This window comes from Pygoscelis adeliae, unplaced genomic scaffold (genome assembly GCF_000699105.1).
Source record: "Pygoscelis adeliae isolate BGI_AS28 unplaced genomic scaffold, ASM69910v1 Scaffold222, whole genome shotgun sequence".
NCBI lineage: Eukaryota > Metazoa > Chordata > Aves > Sphenisciformes > Spheniscidae > Pygoscelis > Pygoscelis adeliae.
The window spans coordinates 399,774-410,820 of NW_008824309.1; positions in this window are offsets into that span (position 1 = coordinate 399,774).

Genomic DNA, 11,047 nt, shown 5'->3' on the forward strand with positions numbered 1-11,047 from the left:
ATGTAATTGTCTTCATGTTTGTATTTAAAGTAACTAGGTTCTTTCTTTGTTCTTTCATTTCCTTAAATTGAATGTTTTCTCTCTTTAAGTGTGACGCACTTGTTCTTTTATTTGGTGAGAGAATCAAAGCAACTCAGACAGATTGCATAGCATTGTCTCTAATCAAATGAAAGTAGATAACTGTAGTTTTAAAGTGAAACCCAGCAGCAGTTCCAATGAAAACAAATCTCATTAAGTGTAACTATTTTTTCTATTTATATTGCCTTGTTTTCCATCTCCTTGCAAATTGCTGTTTCTTCCTTCTTTTGTAGTTCTAACAAACCAAAATGAAACTAAACATGCTTTGATTACATTTACAACATCATCCAAAAAATTCAGTGACTCTCATATCAAATGGAAGGTACCTGCTCTATTTTTTTAAAAACTCAGCTATTTGAACTTTGTAGAAATTTGTTGTTTGGAATTATCAATACTTCTTCTTCCATAACAAATTTGTCTGAAATACTTTCAAAGGAAGATATCTTATACAATTTCAAAAGAAGACATGGTTGGAGTTCTACTGAAGTGCTTCCCGTAATAATATGATTCTCAAACAAGTATAGATTATTAAATGCCTTTGATAGTGTATACATTTTATTTTTAGTAATGATGAATGTAGATGTTTACAAAGCTTCTCTTTTTGCCTGTAAAGTGTCCTACCAAAATGGAATACAGGTCTGCTGTGAAGCAGGGAACAAGATTTCTCATTAGCATTGGTCACTTGGTACTGCAAAAATCCCACTGAAAATCTACTTCTAAGAAATTCTATCTCACATTACTAATACTATCCATTTTTATTATGAAATTGATGAGAATGACAAATATTGGTCTGATTTGCCAATATATGTCATAACAAAGAACTAAATACCTAAGCTAGTTTTCTAAGTGGCACTTGTAATCATTTGTGAATGCTAGCATTGGCACACAGCATACTTGCATATGCAAAACCAGAAATTTATGTGTTCTAATCATACCTGTACCTGCAAAAGAGGTTTAATATGTAAATATGCAAGTAGACGGTTTGAAAGGACAATTCCTCATGTAGCTCAATACTTCTAATCTCAGCAGGGGGTGAGAACAGTAAGAATCGTGTAGTGTTAATTCATTAAGCATTTTTATGAAAAGTGTTTCTGTGAAAATAAAAGAATTGTATATTTAATTGACTGATAACATGGCATATTGAATCTACTTAGTTTACAGTAGACATTCAAGGATGGAAGAGCTAAGATTTTTGTGTGCATATTTAAAAAATAATTTCTTCTGAACAAACTGGATTCTTCTGGATAAGGTGATACAGGAACTACCAGTTCCTTAACAATAGCAGTTTTATAAAAGGTATAAAATATACTAAAATCATCATCTGTGATTCTAAACAGTGAAACATATACTTCTGTAAGCAACTGCATTTCTTAAAGGAGAACACAGAGAAGTGCTTACAATAAAATGTGCAGTAAAGTTTTACAAAAAGATTGATGAAAAAAAATTGTCTCAGCAATTTGGAAGGGATCATTCCAGATTAAAGATGTTGTAAATTAGAATACTTCTGTGCCCTGGAAACTTAAGGAGGGGAAGGAAGAATGAGGGTGGGATCGTGAGAGTATAAGTAAATCAGATTAGAGGACAGTAAGATCAAAATTACAGCATGGCTTCATAACTAGTAAACAGAAAACTTTGGAAATCAAAACTCCCATAATTTCAAAGAAGATATGGACATGCCACTTAAAGATTTGGTGCTGTTGAAAAAGAACTGATAATAAATGGAAATTAAAGAAAACTCCTAAACACTGGTATTTTCCACATTCACAGAATCACAGAATGGTTGACGCTGGAGGGGACCTCTGGAGGTTGTCTAGTCCAAAGTCTCCGCTCAAAACAGGGTCAACTAGAGCAGGGTGACCAGGGCTGTGTCCAGTTGGGTTTTGAATATCTCCAAGGATGGAGCCTCCACAACTTCCCTGTGCAGCCTGTTCCTGCATTTTCAGTAAGGAATGATTAATCTCTTTTTCCTACACTGTCTTATATAATATTGGATTTTGAGCATAAAATTACTTTTTCCTTATGTAGAAGAGTTTGACCTTTTGAGGAAAAATCTGAAAATTTCTGTGCAGAAATGTTTTTTTGGTCAGCTGCCACTGAATAATAGCAACTTTTCGAGTGATTTTTATGAGAGGAAAGCTACTGACCTACATAGTAGGTTTTACTTTTAAAATTCATACTAGTCTCACCTCTGTCAGTATTGCTAGGGTGTACGTGGCTGAGGGTAACCAGTGCCTTAAGATTTGGATCTCCTGTCAATTAATTTATTTTGAATAATTGCTTGCTCTGGACATCTGGCATGATTACTTCTATCACATTGCTTTGTCTCTATTTCCACCAGACATCTGCCCTACAGACATTGTTTTCATTGCCAAGAAAGTCTAGAAAACCTGAGTTAGTCTCAGCTAGAGAACAGACTATAGACAAAATCTTAGTGAACATAAATCGGTTTGTGGTTTCTATAATGTTTTTAGCTTGTTATATTTGACCTGCTAATTTAGCTAAAACTATAAATTGTGTCATGTTCACTAAGATTTCTCTCAAGCTAAGAAGCGCTCATTTTTCTTAATTCTCTATCAGTTGTATATTTTGCCAAGTGCAACTCATCACTAGGTTGTAGTGTCCTAATGATACTGTGAAACAACAAGCACTGTTTCTCTAACATTGGCAGAAGGCCATTGTCACAAAGATGTTGCAAGAAGACTTCAGTTCTGAATACTGATAATAAAGAATATTCCTTCATTGCTGGATACTGACCAGCTGATGATTACTTATATAATAATTTTGTATTTCTGTTCTGTAGAATGCTAGTATACTGATGAATTTGAAAGCTGCATAAAACAAATTATTACCTTATTGGTTCTGCTTTTATTTAAAATTATTCCTTTTACTATCTACTGCAAAAAATCAAATAACATGTTACGAATTACATGGCATTAGAAGTCCAGTTTTGGAGTTAGGGAAATGTAAGTCTCTTCACAGTTCTAAATTGGTGACTGAAATAGACACTCAGACCTGAAATCTGTGCATATTAGCAATATGCAGTATTCCTTCCTCAATGTGGGTATTCAATTGGTTGGAAGAAGTTGCTGAAAGAGGAAGAAAATCTCATTGTATTTTCACATATCAAATTTACTTGACTATGTCTAATTATATTGTGCTTGACTGTCAGCGGAAAAAGTGCTTGGGTAATCTTTTCCAAGAGCATAATAAAAAAAGTAAAGAAAAAAACAGCAATACTGGGGTTTTTTTTTGTCCCTATTCTGTTTGCTGTGATAGTGATGTTTCCCTTTTAGGCAATTCTGGTTGTTTCCATTTTTTAAATTGTAGCTTTATGCTAAAATACTTCATTTTCTACCTTCTCCATTTTGCTCTACCCGCTCAGAGTTTCCCACGCCAAACTTCTTTTACTAGGACAACCCTATAACAGTTCAAATTCTAAAAAATACCTTTATGGAATTTTGAAACGATGCATTTATAGTCTGATCTTGAAATGTTGTGGCTTTTTTCATTTTCTCCTGTATAAGATACTTAAAATATAGCCCGCTTTTCCACTATATTTACTTGAATCTGTATACTCCACAGCTGTTGCCTTCACAGTAGACCTTCCAAATAAAGTAGCTGCTCATATAATCTAGGAGCCACAGATTGTCTTCTCTTTTATATCAGAGCAAAGGAGTCTTACAGTATTTATTTTCTAGTATCAAAAGAAGAAAAGAGGCTAGGGAGCCATCTCAGACTTTAGTTGAATGCTTTTATTGTGAAATTCAAGCTCAGGATGATGATGATGATGGTAATAATACCATTATTTCAAAGGGTTAACTCACTTCTCTCTCTTAATTTATTTCCACATTATAATCCATTTCATAGGAAATTTCTTCACTTCATTGCAGCCCAGTATCGCTGTTTGTACAGGATTGTGCAGTTCAATCTTTCTGTTACCTTGAGGATCAATATCAAAGGTTCTTGCAGTGGCAGTTGCTCATACTAAGTTATTTTCTATCCTTATCTTGGTAGCTGACAGGTGAAATGTTTTACAAACTCCACGGTCTATTTTGCACTTCTAAACTCTTTCTTTAAGACTCATGGTCAATATGTAACAGTCTCCTCTGAAGTGCAGACCATGACGTATATGTAACAGCCCGTCTTGATTTTATTTCTACCAGATCTTAGTGCCTGGAATCAATTCCAAATGTTAGGATCTATTCTTCAAAAGGTGGAGGCTTGTTCTGTCATGTCACAGAAGACCTACTTAGCTTTGGGAACCATTCCCTTCCCTTGAAAGTTTTGATTCCAAGCATTTAAATATGACTTTGAACTGTGCACTTCCAGTGGACGTGATGAACACAGCCTCTAGGAGTCAAATTTTTCATTAGGTAGTAGAAAAAACCACACAGTATTGGCAAGGGAATGTTCTGTTGTCTTCTATCACTGTCTAGGTCGTCAGTGTGTACGCTTCTCTTGGCCCTGGCATTTGGACAGTCTATGACAAAAGGTCTCTCCTGAGGATAGCAGTCTACATACAGGTTTATGAAATTTGGAATACTTTTCTCCTTTTTACCAGAGGTTATAATAGTAACAACAGATAATAACCACTGATGCATTTTGCATCAACATACAAAAATAGCATGGGATCCCCTCTTCCCTGCCTGTAAATGTTCTGATATTGAAACTGGCTTGTTCAATATCAGGTTGCCTTGACTATTCTCTACCTCTCAAGAATCCTAGACACATTACTGTACAACCTGTGCTGCTGAAGTCTGATGAATTACAAATGAGAGCTGTGGAGCAATTCTGAGAGTCCTCTTCCAGGATTTGTGGGTACCCTGAAAGTGATGTCCTTCCCTTCAGGACCTAAAAGAAAAGCCACTCTTTCTGTGGCAGACTCAGACTGTCTTCTGGGTTCTTGGTATGCATATTCCAGCTGCTGAGGGGGAAAGTTTCTCATATCTTCAGCTCTGCCTGACGGTCATCTGGAAGATAAAGCAAAATGCAAACAAGGTAATTACAATAAGCCAGGGTTGGCCAAAGCTGTTCTCTTCCTCAGTTTGTTCCAGCTCTTAGAGGAGGCATGCAAAACCTTGTCTTAGTTTCCAGACTTGCTTTCACATCAGCTCCACCTGCACCTGAAGGCTGTATGCCAATTGTTCTTATGTTTAGTGCATGCTAGTTCTTCTCTGGTAGGACCTAGATTCCTTTCAGCTGTTATGAAGGGTTTCTGATGGACATATATGTTCCCGGAGAGCTGTGTTCTCAGTATGGAGTTCAGCCAGGTCCCAGTGTCAGCCAAGGACTCTGGTCCATATAATTATGGATGATTTTCTGAATCTGAAAAATAGAGGGAATCTCCATTAGTTGGTTAGCTAGCCAGCTTTTTCTGCCATGCGTCTTCCTAAAGATGAATAGTCTGTGTTCCTTTCTGTAATCCCAAAGTTCCGATTGTGGGTTCCCAATGTGAAAATAAAATGGATTTACATCCTTCATTGGGAGAACTGTTTGAGCTGTGAGCTTGTTGACGACTTCTTCTTTTTATAAACAATAATATTAATTATGCCTTTTATTTCTTCCAGAAGTAATGGTAGAAATTTAAGCCATGTTTCTTCCTACTCCACCTTTTATGCTGGCAAAATCTCTCGAAATCCCTTCTTTGTTCAAGGTAAATCATTATTTCCAGTTAAGTCAAATTATTTTTCCTGAGTTTCTTCCAAAAGTATACTCATGAAAAGCTGAGGGACTGCTTCCAGCTGTAGACTTTGAATGCCGCCTTTTTGTTTAAACAGCCAAAAAGTTGTCATCTCTTGGAGCCCCTTTAAAATGTTGGATCAACTGAAGGATAGAGAGTACAGTTTACATTTTTGTGTCTGTGTGCGTGCAGAAAGCTGTCATTAGGTCAAGCATGTTCTCCTGGTATTATGGAGACAAAAAAGGCCTCCACTGTTTTGAACACCTGGTGTTTACACAAACAATTTGAAGTAGTTGGGCAGTAGATGTAGAAGGAAACAAATTCCACTTACTAAGGGCAGAGATGCTGGAGGCCAAGTTCATAGACAAGCTGGCTTGCTTAGTTACATATAGGCAAGCTTGTTTTTCTTTTGCTTTCTCCCACTTGTATAAAATCTTGCTGTATTAAAAAACGATAGTAAATGGAAGAATGTGATAATGTCCTTAGCACTTCGAAATGCATTGTCTTTGTATGCTATCTCTAATCTTACTTGTGATAAGGTGTGACAGTTTTGACCTTTATATGCAAAATAGCTAATTAAAGACATGCTTTCCTTTTTCCATTTGTATGCTAACATTTTCAGTTTTCACACTTACAAGTGTAACTGATTGTTTCTAACACTTTGATCACAAACTCCAAACAGTACCTAATCTCCATAAGTTTGTTTGTAGGAAGAACTATAAGAATAATTAGAAATTTTCATGCTCCTGAAGTAAAATATTTTCGAGGTAAGTATAATGTACTTGTCATGACTGAAGTCTGCAGTACATTTTCTCCTGCAGTAAAATGTCTTCTGTCTCTGTATCTCTGGTCTTGCCAGTACTTTTAATGTTGTTCTTTGTTTTCACCATCAGGACCAAATTACTGGAGTTTATCTTCTCGTACCAGTCTTTCATACTGGGTTCCCCTTCTTGTTGAATAGTCTGCCTGTCATCATCCCTATACTGTTAGCTATGGACACTGCATGCTCCCGCAGGCTGTAGCTATGTATTAATCTCAGCTGTGATGACTATTGTAATTGAGGCTTTTGCATGTTCCTAAATCGTTGAGAATACATTTTTAGAAATGGCTGGTGATTGAGGGTGCATATCCGGACATGTCTTTTAGAGGTGATGCATTTATTGGTGCTGAAAGTGAGACACAGTTGCTGAATCTGGACAGTCCAAATAGAGAAAAAACCCCTGACTCCTATTGTCCAAGGTAGGAGGGCAGCAATCATGCCACAGTTCCACTACAGGAATGCAGTTGGGCCATCAGTCTCAGCTTCATTAGCTTTCCATCTAGTGCCAAATCTGAAGCAGAACTCTCTTCCTGCTTTCTGTGCTTTCTCATGAAATTGCTTCATCCTCTCTCACAGAACTCACAAACCCAGTCTCTACATGGCTAACTTTTTTTTAGCTGTTTAAAAAAAAAAAAAAAAAGCCTCTCTGGTTTTGTGAAGCGCTCTGTTTTTGGAGTTACAATATTGTACAATACACTTTCAATACCTTTCTGTCTTCTAGTAAGTTACTTTTTCTCTTGATTGTTCCTACAAAATGCTGGATGTTCAGACCCGTAGTGTATAAGAATTTAGACATCCTGCTGATTTCAGTAGGACTTTTCAAATTCCAAAAACTGAACATAAGAACAACTCCACTGGTCAGACCAAAGGTTTGTCTGAATCAGTGACTCCTCGTCGGCACTGACCAGCATCAGAGTACAGGAAAGAGTATAAGAAGACAGTAAGTATATAGTGATATTTCCCCAAAATGCTCTCCCAGCCTCCAGTGATTTTCAGAGCAGGAACTTCTTAAGCCAAATATAGCCTCTTTGCATTTAATTGTCCATGCTGGATTTTCTTCCATTAATTTTATGGTGTCACTTTTTGTATCCCTATAAACTTTTAGCATCTTGTAGTTCTACAGATTAACTATATAGTATGAAGCAATACCTCCTTGTGTTGGTCTTGAACCTGATGCCTCCTAGTTTCTATGTCAGCCTGATTGTACACTCTCTCATCTATTTATCTTCTTCATACTGCAAAAACTGGTTGGACTATCTGTCTATCTACCTAGATGCTGTAGACTCCTGTATACATTTTTGTTCCTCATATAGAATCCATTCCATACCTGTGGCGCACATAAACACATGTAAGTGATGAATAGGAATCATGGTGTTGGCATCTTGCTAGACTGAACAGCAAAATACATATTATCTATTAATTGATTAAATGGCTGAATCCTGGTAAACATTTTATATTCCTGGATTTCAAGCTAATTCTTTCTTTTTATTTGAATCTTTAAACTTTTAGTCATAGTTCTTTGATTTGTAAAACGTGAATTACATGCAGTTTATCACTTCAGAGTTCAACATCCAACAGATAGATTGAGAGAGAGAGCAGGCGGGCTCTCAGGATAATACAAATGCTGCTAAGTATTAATATTTTCTTATCTCTGAACTTCCCAGTCTGTCTATCTACCTGACTGGGGTTACTCACCACTTAGCATTCCTTTATCTCATTAATGGATTCAGCCATTATTCTCCCTTCTCTTTACCTGTGAGTTAGCTCTTTTAGCCTAACACTGGTTAGTTTCTTGACTAAGCAGTTTGTTAATATGCCACTCTTGTCTTCATAAGCTGTTCTTGTGCCTATATGTGCATCAATGTAAAGCAACTGGTAATATTTATTTATGAAAGATAGAAGCTGTCTCAAAATTATGTTTATTAATGCAGGGGGAGGGGAATGCGCTTTCTTTAAGGGATCTGTAGACAGGAAAATTGATTTGTCATGTAGACTGCAGCAGAGTAAGCACACAGGTGCTATCCAGTGCTTGTGGGAGGATGCAAGCTGCTCGACTCATTCAGTACTCCAGACCAGTCATTGTATGTGAGTAAGCTACAGCAAAGCCCCTCGGAGACAAATACCTTGTCTATGTGATGGAGAATCAAATACTGCAGCAAAAAGTTCCCAGGAGGAAAACATGAAGCTAGGAGAAAGAAAAAGAGAAAATTACAGAAAGGTATTAATTGGAAAGAAGTTTTTCCCTTGGTTCAAGAGCTTCACTTTTTAGAGACATGTGGCAGAATGTTTTTAGACGGTTCTAACATTTTATTCTCCCCTCATCTCTTTGCTGTTCATTCCTTTTTAATACATTTCTTTTTTCACCTTTTCCTTTCTACCTTACTCCTTACTCTCGTCATTCAGCCTTTGACTGCTTTATATTTACCTTTACTTCGTTTGAATCAGTTATTAAAAGTAAGCAACTACTTTTGATGTCTCATTAGCACTTTGGAAGCTTTCTTCTTGCCTCGCAGTTTCTGGTTACAGAAGCATGACTGTTGTCATGAAACCAATACAGTAAATAATGGAATCTGTATGTTTGTATATTTGATGAATATATAATATTCAGTTCCCATAATTAAGGCAACTGACAAGGTTTTAGCATAAAAATGAAAAACGCTGTCTGCAGTTTGAACTTATGAAGCTGCACCCAGGCAGCTTCAGAACAGCCGCCAGCAGAGGTGCCAACAACAGAATCAGATATCACTGCTGGGGAAAAAATACATTCCTGAGTTTGACATCTGGGTCCTGCAGCTGGAGTGACTAGAAGAAGAAAGGGAAACAGTACAGACTGTCATCAAAAGGAGGTAGTGGTGCCAAGTGAGCATGGAAATTACATACAGATGCCACTTTTTTTACTTAAGACAAATAGCTCAACTATATAAAAACCCAACAGCGACAACATCCAAAGATGTGCTTAGAAGTGCCTGATGGGTAAACGAGCTTTGCTTTTTGTAAATATAACTGGCTTATAACTGGAGATTTGAGATTTTGAAGTCGAGTTTATAGTTGGATACATTTTAACATTTGAACAAATACGCTCAAAAGCATTTTTATGTATAAAAAGGCAAAGAACAAACATAGTGTATTCCAACTGTTTTCTGAGTAACTCGTTTTGGCTTTCCAGCCTCATACTTCACTTTGCAATATATCACTCTTGCTCAGCACATCAGTTAACCACACAGGGCCCACTGTAATGACTCTTCTGAAAAGCCCCAACTATCTGACACAAAAATGAATCAGAATTACTTAGGTAGCTGTGATGGCAGTAGAAAAGAATGGAGGAAGTCAGTGTGCAAGAGACCCTGCATTAGTGTCCTGATGCAAAGCGTATCAATCCAGTGAGAGTCTCCACTGATTTTAGCAGGTGTTTGAATAAAGTTCTAGTCTAATGTTCTTCATTTCTGTTTAAGAGAGGGTATGGTAACTGGGATGACTGCGTATTATAAGATTAGCTAGAGAGAAACATTGTACCTTAGTTCCGCCTTTTCTTTTTTAAGATTGCAGGAAAGTGGTACTTTCATTGAACCATTCTGTTCTGTCTCAAAAGCTCGATTATTAATGATTTTAGTGAAAAGTATTATTATAAGAACCATTCAATGCATATAATCTTCACTATACCTTGCTTTTACTTCTAAATGATATATCTTATCTGAATTGATAACTGTATTTACCTATATATAAAACCCCTGAAATCAGTTATTGGATGGACTACTATTTTTCATTTCTTTGTGGCTAGAGTTAGTGTCATAAATCCTTTCATTATTTTTTTTTTCGGTTGGAAATTTCATATATTTTATTTTACTTTGTCTCTTTTGTGTATGTATTAGGCATGCATTGCTTCCCGTCTTTCTTTCAGTCAAAGTACAACTTTACTAGAACCATGTGATTTAAGCATCTCAACAGAGAAATAATGTGTTTTCACAAATAAAATGGAGAAAATAATCTAGACTTCAAGGTGTTTTAGGAGTTGCTTGGCTGATCAATGTGAACTTCTGGGGAAGACCGATAATCAGGTATATCCATTAACACATATGTAGTGCTGTGTGATGCGTAATACCTGCTGTGAATACAAAAATATTGTGTGCCCTCTTTGTTAAGGAAACTGCAGTAACGGCAAGAAGAAAACAAGAAAAGCAATAGCATAAAAACTCATTAGGGATGCTCTGACTAGAAAAAGTACTAGCAACAGCTTTAACTAGACTGTGACTAGAGAAGACACTAGATAATGCTATAGAAATAAAGGAGGAGGAGGAGGAAGATTGTTTGGCTCAGAAATTTTGTAATGGGATAAAGAGCTATTTCTCTTTGATATCCAAAAGTATTCTGTCTTGGAAATAGTTGAAAGCCATCCGTCAAGTGTTAACTGTCTTGAAATAAATTAGTGGTCTAAATCTAATGTACAATGGAAAGATGTCCATATACTGGAA